This window comes from Crocodylus siamensis, chromosome 3 (assembly GCF_052110815.1).
Source record: "Crocodylus siamensis isolate JL-2025a chromosome 3, ASM5211081v1, whole genome shotgun sequence".
In the NCBI taxonomy this organism is placed as follows: domain Eukaryota; kingdom Metazoa; phylum Chordata; order Crocodylia; family Crocodylidae; genus Crocodylus; species Crocodylus siamensis.
Window position 1 is genome coordinate 191,216,673 of NC_143397.1, and position 20,438 is coordinate 191,237,110.

The window sequence follows — 20,438 nt, forward strand, 5'->3', positions numbered from 1 at the left end:
GGTACAGACATCATACTTTCTATTTAGCATAAGTGATCAGAAACTGGTCTATACCTGTAACAGAACAAAAGTTCGGCACATGCAGCCTGACTTAAAAATGGTGGAACCTGGTCTAAGATTTGCTCCCAGTCCCCTAACCCCCTGCCCACCCCTGCCAGTAGTGAATGTGTATTCTGTTCACCACTGATTTTTAAACTACATGGCTTGCAGAAACCCACATATCTTAAACTGATTCTACCTTGGGCTTCTTGGATGTCTGTACCTAACCTAAGACTGTTTAATTCTCATACAAAAGCTTGCTAGAGGATTTTACCTAGTAGGATGATTTTGTGTCCTTTAATGTGTAACTCTGTATTACAAAACAAACAACTGGGGGGGAAAGATTCTCACCTACATTTAATCCTCTGTGATGCACAGTGTAATTAGAATTGTATTGTTAACATGTAAAAGTGTTAATCATATTCAGCATGCATTATTTATGAAAGCACTCTTATTGGGTGCTAAAAATACTTTTTCCCGTAACAAAGGACAAAATTCTGCCTTCAGTTTCATAGATGAAATGGTGTACTTCAGTGAGGTCTGCAATAGAGTAACAGCACAAAACTTAATTTTAATTTTCTCTTAAAAAGCATTTTAGAAACTTGTATTTAACGGTAGGTATAGCCAAATTCTTCTGTCGGTTACACTGGTTAAAAAAAATCAACTTCAATGAAATGTCAGAGGCGAACTAACTTTAGTTCCACCTGGATTAATGCAATCTGAAATGGAGAGTAAATTTCTAATTTATTCTCTTGCAATTGAGAATAAAATTTGGTCCCAAATGATCACTATAGAAGGCCAAATCCTAAGGGGTTGCATAAACCCCACCCTAGACAGGAAGGTGTTTACTGAGGCCCAAGTATGAACTAACAAACACCTCTAATCTTAACACTTCTGGATACACAGGAAGAGAGCCTACCACAGTTTAGGGAAGAAGGTGGATGCTTTGAGATCCTCCTTTGCTTAAAAAGCCTTGGAGCAAGCATCAACACAAGCATGTAGTAAGTGGCATCCTTCAGTTTGGGATATTGTTACATTGGTAGGGACCTCAATAGATTGTGTCACAACAAGAGATAGACCATGACAGGGCTGAAAGGGAATTATGCTCTTCCCTGAAGTGGTCTGCCAGACACGGGGATAATTCTAAGTAGACACTGGGCATATGTTTAGGGCAATCTAAATGGCTGAGTATTCTAAGTATTCACAGGGCTTAAATTGTCCCAAAAATAGTATGCCCAATGGTATGCCCTCAGAGATAAACTAACTTTAGATCAGCCTGGATTAATGCAATCTGAAAAGGGTTAAACTGGTCTAATGAGTGCCTGCATGCATGCCCAGCCCAACAGCTGGGGAAAACCCAAACAGTCAAAGCCCCAGGGTTTTAATCCCCCTCCCCCATGGACCCACTAGCTCTGCCCCATGAACTTGCCATTCTTCCTGACCTACCAGCACTCCCTCCCAAAATTATTTACCTTTGGCTGCCAGCACAAATGTTTTCATGCAGAAGGCAACTTGCATTTAGCAGCTCAAAGTAAGCCACTTAACCTGATTTGGGTAACTTGAATGCTTGTTTATATCCACTATTTCATACAGGGAACAGCATTTTTCTAAAGAAAACATTGTTAATGGACTGACCTTTCAATCTTAATTTATTGAATAATGCTCTCTGCCTAATTCTCTAATCACCTTCACAGGCTATATATCATGTACACTTATTCACTAAAGTTAAATGAAGGAAAATAGGGGGGAAAAAAAGACCACTTTGGGTTTCTAAAACAAGCATGCTCAGATGCAGTGAGATGCTAAACAATACTCTAATGAACAAGAACTTCCATTAAATGTTCATTCTCATGCTGTATCAAAGGGACATTGGTTGATGACTGGTGCAAACTACTGTTGTATAACAAATGAATGTGAATGCTCATAGAGGTTTTCTAAAACCTTGTCATTCATCCAGATGAAAATCGATTTTTATCAGACTACAGACCAGTACACTTGTGGTCTAAAGCCTGGTGGCCTGATCCAAAGGTCATGGAAGTCGATGTAAAGTCTTTGGATAGGACCCATCATCCCTAATATACATTTCTAACCTCTTTGCTCCCTTGCTAAGGTAGAAGAGATAATCGAGATAGGATCACAACCAACTTTACTCTATAAACTATTTTATACATCTTAGTTTTAAGCCATTCTTGCTCAGTCTTTCACCCCATAAGTGCTCTTGAGCTTTGAACAAATGTAGAATATTTAGCATGAGAGAAAGTGTACAAAGTAAGCAAATCTGAAAGGGGTCTTTAGAATGGAAACATTTTAAAACTGTCCTGCAAGTGTCCCTGTATGCTCTGCAGACTGTCTTAAACATTTTGTGACGTTATATTGATTGTTCATTCCTAGCTGTAAAGGTTTGGAATTGGAACATTAAATATGACATGTGAATACTTAAAACTTTCCACTTCCAAAGCTCAAACCTTAAGGAAGGATTTGTGGAAAGGTATTTAGAGTTTGTCACCTCTTGTAGTTTTGACCAGAAATACAGAGGTCACATGACACATGGTAAAGCATTTGTCATGAAAAAAGTAGATACAATTGAGAATAACATCTCTTTTTTTTAAATTTTCAGTGGAGCACTTAAGACAAGTCTGTACTTCAGGTAATTTTGCAAACATGCCTCTCCAGTGAATGAGGACCATTGTAAGTTGGCTAGGTTATTGCAGAATTTGCTCTGTCTGACGCTGCTGAGGTTGTCATTTAAAATGAGAACGAAAGGAAGCATTTAATAAAACCAGAAATATTTGTACAGCAGTAACTCATTAGTGACTTTCCACTAACAACAGGAAAAGATAGTAAGAGTAATACGGGAAGGCTACTATTAGAGTACTATGTGGATACCCATCTGTAATGTACAAATTTTGGTGCTGAAGCAGCAAGGTTCCCAGCCTGACTTGCCACTGGGCTCTGACCTCCTCACAGTTGCTTCTGGGCAACCTGGGTCCTGGCCCCTCATGGTTATCTTTGCTGCCATGACTTAAGGTTATAGGTTCATAGGGAGGCCCCCCAGAGGCAGATGCAGGTTTTGGGGTAGGCCCTTCCTTGAACTTGGGCCCTTCTAGGCCTCAGCTGACTTTTAGTCTGGCTGGGTCCTGTAGCCCAGGATCCACTGCACCAGGACCGTAATTTTCAGGACCCAGCTCCAGCTGAGCCTCCTGTGCTCTCTGAGGCACTCGACCCCTAGATATGTCCCTTTTGTGAGCATGGGGTTTACGTTGCCCCAGTCTTTGCTGCCAGATGCCCAATCCTCTGATACACCACAGTCTTCCCTTTTGTATTTGGGCTGGTGCCTGCATGCAACACCCCAGAGTGCTGGGCTTTAGGAGTGCTCTAAACTGAGTGCCTTTGCTGCACCCCAGTGGCCTCCAGTCCACCCCTTACAGCTATGCCAGTCCTCCAATTCAAATGCAACTGGAAAGTATAAGCGTTCATACCCAAACATAAGGCTTACTGAACACAAACTCCTTTGTCAGGACTAATCTCATCCCACAGTAGCACAAACACAAAAAGTCTAAAGTACTTATCTTAAGTCACTCAGAGCACAGGGACTTTTCCACCCTTCTGTGGCACATAGTCCTTTCCTCCATGTAATCCAGACTGGCTCTTCCTTGGACCTCTTCCTCCTACAGCTCCCAAAGCCAGACTCCCCTTCTGGGCTAAGCCCTTGGCCCTTGTCTCTCCCAACCCTCTGCTTCCACCCCAGGCTTGCCAATCACAGTTTACATGTAGGGTGCATAGCCATCTTATTTAAGGTCCCCTTTTCCCACTTAGTCTGTTGAAGGGAGTGGGCTGGCAAGCAGGCCTTGGATACCTTTCCTCTCTCAGTAATGGGGCAGGGGCTCTGCTAAACCATCTTACAAAGAACACACAAGATTTTCAGAGCTTCCTATTTATTTACGGGACAATGCAAAGTTGTTTTTTTACAATAAAGGGTGAATGTTAACAAAGGTTTGTGCTTTGAATGCTCTCTGTTAAGTACTGCTACTTTAAGGCCTGACTTCTGTTATGGTTTTCCTATTACAGTCGCACTTGTTATTCAACAATTATTATGCATTTCAAAAGCTAGTATTACTGTAGTTACGGGCTTTTCTGGAGCATTGATTACCGCTTTATGCCAACTTGCAGAAACATTTTCCAGTGTATAGAATATGAATTTAAAATGAGGAATCTGTTCATCTCATCCACAGTCATCATTGCCAATTATTATGTCACATAAAAGTACTGCACACAGTTTATAGACAAATAATGAAGGGCAAATTCCCAGGTACAAACTAGTAATGTAGGCTTATGTTTGCTTGCAGCACCTGGGAGGTAAAGCTGCTTTATCTCCCAGGTTGGCCATCTTAATCTCAACAGTGCATCAAAGCAGAAATATGTCAGTGAAACTGCCCCAAGCTCATCACTCTAGGCCCATTCTTGAGTCCCTGGTCTCTGGTAGGCCTGAAAGGAAGAGCTCGGAATAAGCTCAAAATGCCTTCACTTGTCAATTTCTGGGTCTGGCATGTGCCTGCAAACTAGTCCCCACCCCCTGGAGCTAGGACCCACCACCATAGTCATAGGCCACATCCAGATGCCACATACTACACGTTCCATTGTTTTCTGTGCTGCAAGGGAGCAATGTGGGGGTTTGTTTTTTGTTTTTTTGGGGTTTTTTGACCCTGGGATATCCAAGGGTGAAAAATCCCACAGAGAAAAAAAGCAGAGCTGTGCACATGGCGGCAGCATGTGCCACCCAAAGCCAGAACCTAGCTAGCCAGAGCTGTGCTCTGCTGCTGGACAGGCTCCCAGGATGCCAGGTAAGGGCTAACTTGCTGCTTACCAGCACATGGATGGCATGGGCATTACCTGGGGACAACTAGAGGTAGCACAAGTTATTGAACAACTATTTTCTTGACATTGAAGCTTGTATGGGAGGGAAGAAGCCAGCCCCTTGCCTCCACCTAGTGCTCAGGATGAGCTGGGCTAGGCAGTGTGGGTGGGGTAGTGCCTGCTCCCATCTGCCTGCCTTGCTTCCAGGCAGCAGCAACAGTGACTGCCCACTCATCTGCCTGGCACACCATGCCTCTCTGCCAGATTGTACCCTGCGCCCCTCCCCACTTGCCTTTGTCTCTGCCTGTAGCAGCACCACTGTGTGGAAGGGGGCACCAAAATACAAGTTCACCCAGGGCATTATTTTCCCTAAAGCCAGCTCTGGGGGCTCCCCCCACAAGTCTGGAAATTTAGTGGTGGTGGAACAGTGGCAGGGTTAACTGCAGCTCTGAGAGCATTGCTGCTCCTACTGCTCCCTGATGCTAAATGTTTTGGACCTGTGGGAGACCCATAGGCCAGGTAACTTGACTGCTGGCATATGGGGCTGGTCTGAACCAGTGCACAGCCAGATGTGTGTACAGATCTAGACATAGCATGTTGGTCCAGATATAGGCAACTGGTGCCGCCTTAGCTGGCGGGGAGGAACGTGTTCCCCCCAGTGACCAGTCAGTGACCGTGGAAGGCTCCCCCCACAGGCGATCCCACAACTGGGAGGGGGGTCCCCCCATGACTGATCAAAAGATAGTCGATTGCTGCAGCTGCTTCTGGGAGCGCCACAGCACTCACTCCCCAGCCAGCATTTGCAGGGGGGGCACTGTGCTCAACCCATCACCTAAGTGGCGAGTGCGTCTGGTCAGGGGGTGCACCCCCATGCATCCGCTATGTATTGCTACTGGGTTCAGACTTGGCACATGGCTCTAGACCCAGTATGCAGGGAGTGACCCAGACCCAGTATGTGGGGTTATTTTTCAGGCCATATCTGGCACACAGGGTTGTTTCATGCAGCATATCTGATCCTGCGTGCAGCACATCTGATCGTGATGCTACACACTGCATACAGCCTACAGACTGGCTCTATCCCATGCATCAGAAAGGTTAAACACTACTGAGTTAGATAATTGAATTCTATTAAGTTTCCACAAAGCTTTTGGGAGCCCCTCCCCCCCATGACAAAACTGAAAATGATGTAAAAAAGTTGCTTTGGTGATGCTGTTCGCTACTGTTCTTAAGTAGATTAGAGACACTGGGGGAGCGGGAGGGAGAGGAGCAGAGGTGCTTCATCAGCTCACTTTTACAACTCATGTGGTCCTAAAGAAGTAACGAAAGGTACCATAATCTGACCTGTGAGATGCAAATCCAATCACCTTTCACCTGTTTCTAGTTTTTCTTGCTCTATTTATGAATTATTATGAGATTGTAATATTACAGTAGACCATTTTCCAGCTGCTATCCTCTCAGCCTGGGTCCTTCACAAAAGTCATGATGCTGAATTTTGGATAGTATGTTTTGTCTGATATAAACACCAGGTTATGACTCCACAGTAGAAATTGAGCTGTAAGGGAGCATAGAAATGCCAATAACTAAAATAACCACATGGTGATATAAACAGTGACTAGCTAACTAAATTGCTTTTTAAGAATATCCTTTGGATTCAGACTTTAGCTTTGAGGTTTCTGTGTATAAGGCAGCTATTAACTGTCAGTAATGGAAAAAGGAGTTGTGTTTTGCCATGTGATTTATTTTTATCTGTGTCTTCAGAGATTACTAGTTCAATGAAATCCTGAAGACTTACTTTAGTAAATATTTGAAAGCAACTCTGAGTATGACACTTAAACTAAGAAAACTTTTTACAGTGAAATATTTTTTTCTTGTAATGTCCTTTGGTTGAGTATATCAACAAATTAGTTAAGCATTGCTGTGTATGTAGCATGAATTTTAAAAACAAGTTCATGTATCACAATTGGAATCACTGCAGTTAAATATATAATGAATTGACAATTACCAAACATTTTGAAGTAAGTTTTCCTTTGACTTTTGAAGATGATTTTCAACATTGATAGGATTTATTTAATCAAGATAAGAATATACTCTTTATACTCTTTAAAATATACTCTTTAAAATCTTAGCGTTAAATGTATTTGTGTAGAATGGCTGAGCGTGAGGAATCGATTAACAGAGGCTTCCCCAATGAATTACTCTCTGACACTTAATTTCCTTCATGTGTTTCATCTTCTCAGGCTTATGTGATCATAGGTTTTGATATAAGTAACCAGCTGTTGGGATTCTTTCTAGAAACTCTAGCGTTAATCTATCTGTTTAAAAGCACCCAGTTTTGCATGCGCTCTGATGTCGGGCTGCTCTATCCTGGAGAAGCATAGCAGGGTCTTCTTCAAACCAGCATCAGACCTTCTGTTGCCTCAGTTTCTCCTCCTTCCCCCTCTAATCCTATTTCACAGCACAGTTACTTTCCAAATAACCATCCCCTTTTTGAAGCCTGGTTTATTAACAAAATTCAAAACACTAAAAGTCTCCTGTACAACCTTCATAGGCAGCTCATTTTGAAGAGGCAAGTTTCTTAGTCTTGACTGCTAAGACTTTACTAATAGCAGATGCCTTCTGCCTAGGCTGTAGAATGACCACCTTTTCAAAACGGAAAAGTGGGAACATGCCAACCTCTTCCCCCTCACTTTCTGCCCCCCCACCCCCACCCCGCAGCATAGCTGAAGCAGAACTGAGTGGAGCCCATGGCGGGTGGGGGAGGATGTAGGCTGCCTGCTGCAGGCTCTGGACTCCCCGTCCTGCTACCCACCCCCTAGGAGCTCCATGCTGGCTGTGCTGCCATAGTGAGGAGTCCCCTGTCCACCCTGTATCCTAAACCAGAAGCAAAACAAGGACCTCCATACAGCATTTGGGATAGCTTGCATTTTAATTAGTCTTGCTGAGTATCCATGCCAGTTATCCCCCCTATGCAGATGAAACAATATTGCTTTCATTTTGAAAAGTAATCCACTCAGACCAACTCTGTGTGCTAGGAACCATAAGTACACATGGCTGACACAGCTAGAGAGAGATTGTATGTTAGTCTGAAGTCAGATAAAAGTCGGCCCCCTTGGCTTAGCATCTAAGGTTGTGTCTCCACAAATGGGAACGTGTGTTTCCACAGGGACAAAGAGCAATAGCATGATGTGTGCTGCTGCTACTTGTCCCCAGGGAATGCCCCTGCCATGCACTCTCTGGTGTACAGCATGTTGCCCCAGGTGAAATAGGGGAGGCTGTGGCCAGCACCGGTGCTGGTCCCAGCAGCCTTACCTAGAGTTCTGGGGGTCTCTGGGAGCTACAGCCATGGTGATCCGGCAGCGGGGAGCCTGGCTGGCAGCTGGAGCATGGCTTCAGCCAGCCAGGCTCTGGTTTGGGGCAGTATGCACTGCTGCCTCATGCACCCCACTTTTTTTAGGTGCAGGTTTTCTTAACTCTGGACATCCTGAGATCAACCCCCCCCCCACACACACACACACTGCAAATTAGTGGCACAGTGAACATCTGCATGTGTGGCATGTGACACTGGACAACCATCTGCAGCACCACATACTGCATGTCTGTGCCCATCCGAACGTGCCCTAGGATGCTAGACTGGGAGTACAGAAATGAGCTCAGATCTCTGCTACAAACTTCCCCAACAAGTCATTGCATCTCTCTGTTCCTTAGTTGCCCCATCTGCTAGTTTGTAAAGTGCTGTCAAATTAAAAACAAAGAGAGATATTATAAGCTCAGTGTGTACTACACTGTGGTCTCAGCTCCGAGGCTAAAATAATCAGGTAAAATAAGTAAGATTGAGTGAACATAATTCTGCACATTTTAAATGATAAAAAAAGAAACAGAACAGAAACCCCACAATAGCATGCAGCTGTAAGGCCACCAGGATATTCCAACCAGACAAGTCTTGCTGTGTTGTGGTGGACAGATATAATGGTATGTTCTTTTAGTATTTACAAAGGCGTAATAGAGCAGCTCTGAGCTGAAGGCAGCTGCAGTGCCTTGGGAAGCACTATGTGTTGCATTGCCATGCTGCCAGCAGTGGCAGTGCAGCCAACTACCAGCTGCAGTGGCACCTATTTTTGTCTATGGCTGCTGCCCCTGTCCACCTCCACCCTCCTGCATTATGGTACTGAGCATTTATGTTAGCAAAATGGCTTTGATTGGTATGAAGTAGAGCATATATTAAATATTTTCCAAACAGCAACTTTCTTTAGCTGCACAGTAAAAAAACAAACAAAAAATAAAGCAAGCTGAACACTGGGTAATATTATTAATAAAAAAACCCTTAATCCTGGAGTTATAAAGATGTTTTACTCAGCCTTCTTCATAATAATTCCATTTGTGCTCTGAAATTCTTTCTAACCACTGCACTTGCATGCACTTAAAGCTGTATTAATCTGAGAGAGTTCTTTGTGAAATGTCTGGAATAGAAAAGCAGCTGTATATTTAAGTATAGGATTCTGTATAATAATTAACAGCACAATTATTTAGGCTTGAGAGTACTCAACTGCAGAATGGTTCTGAGTTTATAAAAAGCTGAATGCAATTAATACATTTGATAATATTTTGGCCAACAACCAAAGGGGTTAAGCAAAGCAAAAGGCACAACAGATTTCTTTATTTTTCCAGTCAAAGTATTTTTTATTTTAGTGGCTGCTGGTAATGCCACTAATTAAGGATGTCTGCGCAAATGCAGTTTTTGTGATTTGTTAAAAGGAAAATTGCAATTCCTTAATGCTGTATGCCTGCATGTCTGTCTCATGCGTACATGTGCAAGTACAGATGAACAGAAAGAATAGATGAACTGCTAAACAACTTATAGTGGCAAAAGCGCCATGTGGCAAACGTGGCATTCAGAAAAAGGGGAATGTGGATGAAATGTGACTGTACAATGTTGGTTCCTAGCCGCTGCTCCAGCTTCTTGGAGCCACTAATAGTCAATGTCAGTTTTGAAAATGGTAATTTCCGGGGAGGGAAGGGGGGAAACTTCTTTTGTACTACATAGCACTTGGTTTTTTCCCTTTTCTCATGAAAACTAGACAAACAAATGAACCTTTTTCACAATTTGCACTGATGAATTAAAAATGTGTTTGAATCAGAAATTTTGACAAAGAAAAATTGTACATCTTTTTTTTTTTTTTTTACAACTCTGCAGACTTCAAAGTGTTTTTATACTGCACAGACTGCTGACCTGAAAGCCCTCAGTATAATTTAACACCCCCTCCCGCCCCCCACAAGAATATTTGCAGGTGGGGAAAAAAAAGTTCTCACTAAACAAACACCAAACTGGATGGAAATCTGAACTAAAAGTATATCTAAAACGTTGTCTCCTTCAGCTCAATATTCTAAAGGCAAAAGACTGTTTTTACAAACAGTCTCTTTTCCTCTTCAGAGACACAACTTTTTTGATCTTGTTTTGTACCCCTTCTAAACTTTGATCTTTCCTCCCCTCTAACACATTTCCTATATTTGCACATCATCCATCACAATTTTCACAGCAGTACCTATATCGGTTACTTCCTCATCTCCAACTTTATTGACATCCTAATCCTCTCAATTTACAAAGGCAAATCTTTTCCAGACATAGACTTGCAGTTCTGGGTAATATTCCGTGACCTGATTTTTTTTTCCCCCCCCCTTTCCCTTCTGGTAATTAATGCCTGTCCATTATGGTGATACCTATATAAACGGGGACAATTTAAGGGTTGGCCAGTGAGCCAGTTCTTGGCAATTTGTCCAAATAGTAGAATAAATACTAGACCAATTCCTCTGTTGCAAAGACCTTAAAAAGGTGCTATGGATTCCTATTTGAAATCTCTGGGTTTATCTTGTGAATCATGTGCAGGCATTTGCAGCAATACAAGAACTAAGCTGGACACCTTGGACCATTGCCACACACAAGGGCAGCAGCAACTTCCAGTTGCCATTGCTCCTGAGACCTCAATGACACGGCTGTGTCAAAAGTCTTTTCTTCACCACTTCTATTGGCACCCAGTGTGGGTGCCCCTATTCCTCTGCCTTAGTTATGCCACAGTGGGTGTGTCTACATGAGATGCTGATTGCACGGTCATTGTTTACACAAGTACTAAATGACTGTGCAGAAACCAGAGTTACTATGCAGTAGCATCACCAAACAGCTTTTAGGCGACACTCACTTCATGCCACGTGATGCTACTACACAGTAGTAACAAGCTACTATTCAGTCAGTGGCTTGTGTAGATGAGGCTAGTGTTAATATCAAAAGGCACCCTTAAAAGGTTCTTATAGCACCATAGGGTACTGTCACACTTTGGTTGAGAATCACTACTTTAGTCTTATCATGGGAGGAAAAAGGTGCTAACTCTTGGTGATTCCAAGACTTGCATTTATTTGTAACTTCCTTTGCCTCTGATTTAGCAGCTTTTACATGACTCTGTTTCTTTTGTTTTCCTTTGCATCCTTTGATTCTGATTTCTCTGAAGGTAAATCACCTATTATAGACAAGACAGCAAAATCAATATTACCGTCGTTCTCAAATCATCTTACTATGTTATCTGTCCTTTAGGATTTGTATTTGTTGCACAGATTAAACTGTAGATGTGATTTGCCCTTTTTTATCTATAGTAGCATTCTTACTTAGTGGCATCATAACATACTTAATCCATATAACAAACAAGACTTTGAGTGTCATAGATCTGTTGAAAGGAAATTGCTCTTCAGAATTTCAGCTTAGACAGTTCTACTCAGGATGTGTATGTGTCACCTACTGAAAGATCAGCAAAGTTAAAAACTATTTAAAAAAAAAAAAGATTATTCTGGGCAACTAAGAGTGGTGGAACAAAGAGATGACTCTTTCAGCTGTGAAGCTACTTTTGTTGCCCACCTAGTATTCAAACTACAGTATATGTCTCAAAAAAGGGAAAGGCTTAGCTTAGTAGAGCCAGCCCTAAATATTTTGCCACCCTGGGAAAAATAAATTTTACTAGCACCTGCCCTGTGATCAAGTAGTTAACCACACTGCTGATCTGTAATCAGTCTGAGAAATGGTTCCTCTCCAACTCTGCCACCCTAGGCAACTGACCATTTTGTCCATAGGACAGGGTGACCCTGTCACACTGATCCCTGAGCCTATATTAGGTGGTGTGATTCACTTGGAGGCCTGTTCCACATCCACTTCTAAGTGGGGCTAGGTCTGCACAAAAATTAGTTTGGGAGCACAGAGCTGCTGTGCAGATCCTAGTAGATCCAGAGGGGTTTGTGGGAAGTTCAAACAAGGAAAAAAAAAACCCTCTGAAGAGTTTTAGAGCAAAAAAGCAACTGAGCCTTTATGAATAAACTATACCATCAGTGTTTTACATGGTTCACAATGTTTGTCAAGGAAATATATCCATGATTTCTTTGGCCAACCTACAGTGATTAGACTATAACTGTAAATTAATGGTTTTGCCATGGGCACACACATGTCAATACACCCCCCCCCGTACATCAATATATTCATGACGGCTTCCTCCTCAGCTGCCCTCTCATCATCCTTGTATTAAGGTACAGTAATGACATCTTCATAATATGGACATATAGAAAGTAATCTCTAGAGAAATCCCACCGTGACTTTAACAACTTCCACCCCTCCATCAAATTGACTCTAAACTGACTCCACCCAGCAAATCATTTCCTGGGCATCATTATGAACTTTGCAATGGCCTCCTCACTATCACATTGTACTATAAACCAAGTGCCTGCTACAGCTACCTCCATGCCACCAACTTTCATCCTAAACTTACCATTAGATCCATCATGGTATGTAAAAAGTAAAAATGTTACTCAGAAGAATGAGGAGGGATTTGATAACACTGTTAAAATACCTGAAGAGTGATTATAAAGAAGATGGAAATAAGCGTTTCTCTGTGGCTCTAGGGGACAGAGCTAGGAGCAATGGTCTCAAACTGCACCAGAAGATATTAAGAGATTTAGAAACCTGGAAATTAGGAAGAATTTTCTGACTATGAAGGGATCTCCATCCTTGGAAGTTTTCAGTAGCAGATTGAACATGCATTTGGCTGGGATAGTTTAGTCAGGGGTGATCCTGTTTGAGCAGGGGCCAGACTAGATGAGGTCCCTTTTAGTCTCACTTTCCTATGATCGTTTGGTTGTCTACAGACAAACTCTATTACAATGGTACCTGCTCTAATTCCACCAGTTGGGATAGGTACTTTAGGGATCTGGAGAAGGGATTCCTACACCTGAAATACAGTTCCAAACCATAACCATTCAAATCAACAGAGCCAGACTCGGATCCTGTCCCAACCTGATACAATACCAACCCCTTGATAACTCCTGTTCTCACCATCTTCCACAAAACAGTCTCAACTTTGTATAACCTGGGCAGATAATTGACCATTTCTCTCATCTGAAAACTTTTTAAAAAGTTCTCTGTATAGTTGAGGCCTCACTAAAGATCCAGATGCCAGCTATACCCCCTCATCCACATTATCACTGAATCAAACAACAAGATTATAATACCCAGAGTTCATTTACCTACTCCTCTAACAATCTCATCTATGCCATCACCCTCTGCTGTCTCTGCTGTCTACATTGGACAGACAGGGTGACCCCTCTATGAAAGAATAAAGGGACACCAATTTAATGTCAGTTCCAGAAAGACACAAAAACCTGTGGCAGAACACTTTAACTCCCTTAGACCTTTAACTCACTGACCTCAGAGTAGCTATCATTAAGCAACAAGAATTCTGTTAAGGATGGTGTCAACAGATATTATAGATTCTTACCTCATTATCTGGATTAGCTTTTATAAACCCTAAATTCCTCAGTGGGGTGTGTGCTTTGTTTTTCCCTTTTGATCTCAGCTGTGCCTCCTCTCCTTATCCTTTCTATCCCCTTTCCCTATCTTTTAAATTTAAATTACTTTATTCCTTTCTATTTAGTACCCTGTGCTCTCTTCGAGTCTATTTATAGCATCTGATGAAGTAGGCTGTTGCCTGCAAATGCTTATGCCTCTCTGAACAAGTTAATCATTAAACCCCTGGCAGATGTTCATTTAAAGGTGCCATGGGATCTGATCCTCAATCCCAACAATCAAGCCTCCTGCCATGCTATGTGTCCTTTCTCCTTGCCAGTGCAGGGCATGATCTTTTGACCATGATCCTGGGCTCCCCTGTACCGGCAAACTGAAAGCCGGGTGCTCATACATCTGGGGCTAACAATCAGCTATTTGTCAACCCTGGCCCTGTTACACAATATATCTAAGGTGCCATAAAACAAGCCAGAAAATTGTTCTACATTGTATGTGGAACGTTTTTATAACTGGTTTGTCATTTCATGGGGCCTTAAATTGGCTGCATGTAGTGCCTTTGCTATTTATGCAATGATTAATTTTAATCTCAGGATAAATATAATGTAAAGAAGGGCCCTAAGGTGCTACCCTGCCTTCCACCTAGACTAGACTTGTAATTTTTTGAAAGAAGTTTTCAAAATAGAGAATTGGCCTATTATCTACCTAAATTATACAAAGTTGAGAGTAAATTATATGCCTTCCATAAAACAAACATAGAGAAGATGTTTCATATAAAATACTGGTTTAAACTCAGAGACAGATACCTTAGTGTTTGTGAGATGTGGTGGAAATGGAGACATCCATTTCTAAGGGTGATATTACATGTTAGAGTTAGCATGTGCTAATTTTAAGAAATAGTATTCTGTGTTAAGATTGACTAGTACTAGTGATCAATCACATGTTCAGGGTTAATACCTTTTCTAATATGCACTGCTCAGACCTGCCATGAGAGGGCTGGTGAGCAGGGGTGTGGCTAGAGGCTGCAAATCTGCTCCATGACTGCCTGCTCACCAGCTCTATAGCCACAGTATAGGTCTGGGAGGAGAGGGGGAAGGGTCCCCATGCCACTTGAATCATTCCCTCCATCTCCCAAATTGCCCTGCTGCCCTCCATCAGCCCCTGAATCCTCCACTCAACCTACTATTGACCTCTCTACTCCTGGATCAAACCTCCCCCCACACTCCCTGATTGACGCTACCCCCTGGGATTGCTGTGCTGCCATCCCAATCAACCCAAAAATGGTAGTGGTGACAGCAGAGGGAGAAGGGAGTTATCCCTTCTTCCCTGCTCCCAGGCTCCCTGCAGCCCATGTCACCAGTGTACAACTGGATCCAGGCTCCATCAGGCCCCAGAGCAGTCTAGCAATTCATTGCTTTCCCCACTTCCTGGCCTCTGCCTCCCCTTCAGTTGCAGGGCTTGACAGGGGTTGAATCTAGGTGTGCTGGGGCAGCATGGTTTGCAGGAACCTCAGGCACAGGCAGGGCGGGGAACCCCCTCCCCCTAGCACTGCCACTACTCTTAGATTGATTGGGGTGGCAGGCTATTGATCTGGATGTTGAGGGGCCAATGGTGAGCAGAGAGGGCAATTAGGGAGGCATGGTAGTGATCCTCAAGTGGAGGAGGCAACTTGGGGATTGGAGGGAAATTTGGGGGGCTGGAGGTAGCAACCTAACAATTCCCACCCACTCCTCCCTTCCCTCTATGCTCTCCCTCTTTGTCCCCCCAATCCTGCCCCTCCTCACCCCCTTTCCCTGGCTCCCCTACCACCTTTACCCCTCACCCAGTCCTCACCCACCTACTGTCTGACTGTTCCTAGATGCCAGTCTAGGGCCATATAGTTCTAGATGATAGCTAGTCCACCAGGGTGCTGTGCCCCTGAAATATTGGAGGACTGCAGATTGGTAGTTTTATCTCAGGTGAACACCCCAAAGTTAATTTATCTGAAACTAGGTAGCACAGTTGAAAGGCAATCCTCGTTCAAAGTGGCATAACTTTAAATGGGTGTCAAGGGCCTGCAGCAAGACGGTAGCACTAGACTTTAGGAGGGCCAACTTCAACAAGCTGAGGAGACTAGTGGGTGAGGTGCTGGGCTCCTTGAAGGCGGGGGAACTCAGTGTCCAGGACGAGTGGTTGTTCCTTAAGGAAACGATACTCAGGGCCCAAGGGGAGTCCATCCCAACAAGAAGCAAGAGGGGCAGGAGTCCCCAAAAGCCCCCTGGCTCACCAAGGGTGTCCAGGAATGCCTGCTTACCAAAAAGGTGGTGTACACCCAGTGGAAGGGGGGGGTACTATCTCCAAAGACGAGTATACCTCCTCTGCTCAGGCCTGTAGGGGGGCTTTCAGGAAAGCTAAGGCGGACATAAAGCTAGGACTAGCGTCCAAAATCAAGGATAATAAAAAGTCCTTTTTCAAATACATAAGGAGGATGAAGAAGGCACCGGGTAACGTGGGGCCCCTGCAAAGTACGCTGGGCAATCTGGTGGTTGCACTAGAGGAGAAAGCGGAACTCTTTAAACAATTCTTCACCTCTGTTCTCTTGTGCAGGGTCCGGGACTTCCCCGCTGTGATGCCAGATGGACTCGAGGAAAACGCCTTCAGACCTCAGGTTGGAGAGAAGTGGGTTAGAGAGCTTCTGGAGGGGCTGGACGTGTTCAAGTCAGCTGGTCCAGATGCTCTCTACCCCAGGGTGTTGAGGGAGCTAGCTGGGGTCATTGCAGGGCCCTCGGCATGGCTTTACAAGCGTTCGTGGTGCTCGGGCCAGGTGCCAGGTGACTGGAAGATAGCTAATGTGGTCCCCATCTTCAAAAAAGGGAAGAGAGAGGACCGGGGCAACTATAGGTCCGTCAGTCTTACCTCAATCCTAGGGAAACTCTTTGAGAAGATCCTCAAGGAACACATCTGTGATGGGCCGGCTTCAGGGATGATGCTCAAGGGCAACCAGCACGGTTTCATTAGGGGCAGGTCATGTCAGATCAACCTGATTGCCTTTTATAATCAGGTCACAAAGGCAATGGATACAGGTGTCGCCGTGGACGTAGTCTTTGTAGACTTCAGCAAGGCCTTTGACACCATCTCCCACCCCATCCTCATTAAAAAACTAGGCGACTGTGGCATTGATTCCTACACAGTCAGATGGATTGCAGATTGGCTGAAGGGTCGTACTCAGAGGGTGGTGGTGGACGGGTCATATTCAACCTGGGGGGAAGTGGGCAGCGGAGTCCCCCAGGGCTCGGTCCATGGGCCTGCGCTGTTCAATTTCGTCATCAGCGATTTGGACAACAGGGTGAAATGCAACCTGTTTAAATTCGCTGATGATACCAAAATTTGGGGTGAGGTGAACACGTTAGTAGGGAGGGAAAGACTGCAGCAAGATCTGGATAGGTTACAGGAGTGGGCTAACATAAACAGGATGCGTTTCGATACTGACAAGTGCAGGGTGCAGTAGAAACCAGAATGGGAAACTCCCTTCTTGAGAGCACAGAGGCAGAAAGGGATCTTGGAGTCATTATTGACTCCAAGATGAACATGGGCTGACAATGCGAGGTCACGGTTGGCAGGGCTAACCACACCTTGCCATGCATCCACAGGTGCATCTCAAGTAGAACCAGGGAGGTGATCCTCCCCCTCTATGCAATGCTGGTCAGGCCACAGCTGGAGGACTGCATCCAGTTCTGTGCGCCCCATGTCAGGAGGGATGTGGACAACATTCAGAGGGTCCAGAGGAGGGCCACCCGCATGATCCAGGGACAACAGGGCAGACCCTACATTGAAAGACTGTGGGACCTAAACCTGTTCGGCCTTCACAAGAGAAGGCTGAGGGGGGACCTGGTGACTGTCTATAAACTCATTAGGGGGGACTAGAAGGGTTTGGGGGAGACACTGTTTCCCCTAGCGCCCCCTGGCATAACAAGGAATAATGGACACAAATTATTGGAGAGTACGTTTAGATTAGACATCCACAAGAACTACTTCACAGTTAGGGCAGCTAGGAGCTGGAGCCAACTTCCAAGGGACCCCCTGGGGGTCTTTAAGAAGAGGCTTAATGCCTACCTGGCTGGACTCATTTGAGTCCAGTTTTTTTCTTCTGCCCAGGCGGGGGGTCAAACTTGAATATCCAAAAGGTCCCTTCCGATCCTACTTCTATGATTCTATGAAAACACCTAAAGGACGCTTAGCACTTGTTAATAAGTCTTAATATGAGATCAGTGAAGTTTTAAGAGCTCTTAACATGATCTAATTATAATGTGTATATGTAATCTCACCCTAACTCAGACAGCTGAAAATGGCATTTTGTCATCCTAGAGGACAGAACTGGGAAAACCCAAAAGGAGAATAAAGAGGCTCAGCTTCCAGAGGTAGATGACTCTGATAATGATAATGATTTAACAAAGGCCTGGGTCCCCATGACCTCCTCTCTAATCTTTGTTTATTACTAGAAGAACATCCTGAGCCATCTTAATATTAATTGTGAGTTAATATGCAATTTTCACAAGTTCAGCCTGTCATTTTAATGATATTGCAAGTGAACCCTGGGCGCTGACTTGTGAGATGAGAAAAGCAGCTGCTGATGGTCACCACATGTTTGCAATTTGCAGGGAATCAGTTAGGAAGGCCAAAGTAGGATTAGAATTTAGGCTGATGACAAAAGTTAAGGACAACAAAAAATCCTTCTTCGGGTATATAAGAAGCAGAAAGGAAGGTGCAGGGTAGCATAGTGTTACTTAAATTGCCAATTGCTTAAATCACTAGCAAGACTTAATAAAGAGGGACAAGGCAAGGTGCTGCATTTATTGATTACGAGTTAGGCATAAAGGTTCGAACACATCATTCATATAAATACACACAAATCATCATACACATCATTACACATAGGCATACACATACACAGAGCAACCATTCCACCCACACATACACCAGATATAGTTACTAGCAATAGTTGCTCAATATCAGCCCAGGGTGGCCAACCCAGGCTTATTGAGTAGATGATGATGATCTGAAGACAGCAGATTTGGAGATAACAGCTGGAGCAGGGTGAACATCTCTGCTCCAATGAAACAGCAGTAGAGAAAGAGACTCACCCAACTTGGCATTTTCAAAATGTTCTTTTATAGGGATTGGCATTCTTTGTTTCAGTGCTTTGGGGTTTTTTCATACACAGCTTTGTTTTTGCAGTTGTTCTTTTGTCTTCATCTTATCTCAACCTTGGAGTGTTCTTGCTGCCCGTCTGGCAGGATGGGTGCATTCCTTCTCCTCGTTATCTTCTTTGTGCCCTAGGCCTAAAAGGGATTCTTCAGCCATTCATTAATTAGTTTACTGTTTGGTAACTTACATTTGGCACCTTGTTGCTCACATAAGCAGTTAAATCTTCTTCTCCCATCCCTATGCCATTTTTTCACCATTCACCCTTTCACACACACTTATACATAAAAGCTATGCAGAGTTCATTCACTTATGAAAAGCAGAAGACTACAAAATGGAATTTGCTTACAGGACAAGACTAACATGGTTATATTTCACTACTATTACACTCTATGTTAATATCAGCTACATTAGTTCAGTTCATGCTACAATAGGACCCCTACAGGACAAACTAGGGCAATTGGTGAAGGGGGTAGGGGGGGGTCAAAGCTGAGCTTTTCAATTAGTTCTTTGCATCTGTATTCCTAGACACAGACCAAGACAAATCTCCCAATTGGATCAGATAGACACAGGAGGGACACCAGCCCACCAACTGTTAGTGCAGACTTGGTGAAGGGGCACTTGGAGGGGCTGGATGTGTTCAAATCAGCAGGCTCAGATTAACTTCATTCAAGGGCACTGAAGGAATTGGCCAGTGTCATAGTAGAGCCATTGGCACAGCTGTTTGAGTACTTATGGTACTCTGGTTAGGTCCCAGAAGACTGGAAAAGGGCCAGTGTGGTCCCTATTTTCAAGAAGGGGAGGAGGGAGGAACTGGGAAACTACAGGCCAGTTAGTCTCACCTCTTTCCTTGGGGAAACTTTGGAAAAAATCATTAAGGACCATGTTTGTGGGAGCCCAGCAGGGGAAATAATGCTGGAAGAAAATCAGGATGGGTTCATTGCAGGTAGATCCTGCCTGACTACCCTTGTTTCTTTTTATGACCAGGTCACAAAATCCTTAGATGCAGGAGTAGAGGTAGATGTCATCTACCTAGACTTTAAGAAGGCCTTTGATATGGTATCTCATTCTGTTCTCATAAATAAACTGACAGGCTGTGATGTAAATGATTACACGGTCATGTGAGTGGCAAATTGGGGTCGCACCCAGAGTGTGGTGGCAGATGGGTTGATATTGACCTAGAAAGATGTGGGCACTGGAGTTCCACAAGGCTCAGTCCTTGGACTGCTGCTATTCAATGTCTTCACCAGTGACTTGGAAGAGGGTGTGGAGAACAACCTGTTCAAGTTTGCAGATGATACCAAATTATGGGGCAAAGTTAACACACCAGAGGGTAGGGAATGGATCCAGGTGGATCTGGACAGGTTGAAAAAATGTGAGGAATAAAATAGGATGTAGTTCAACAAAGACAAGTGCAAAGTGCTGCACCTGAGCAAAAAGAAACCACCAACATACTTAGGAGCTAGGGGAGGACCTTCTCAGCAGCACAGCAGTGGAAAGGGATCTTGGAGTCATAGTTGACTCCAAGATGAACATGAGT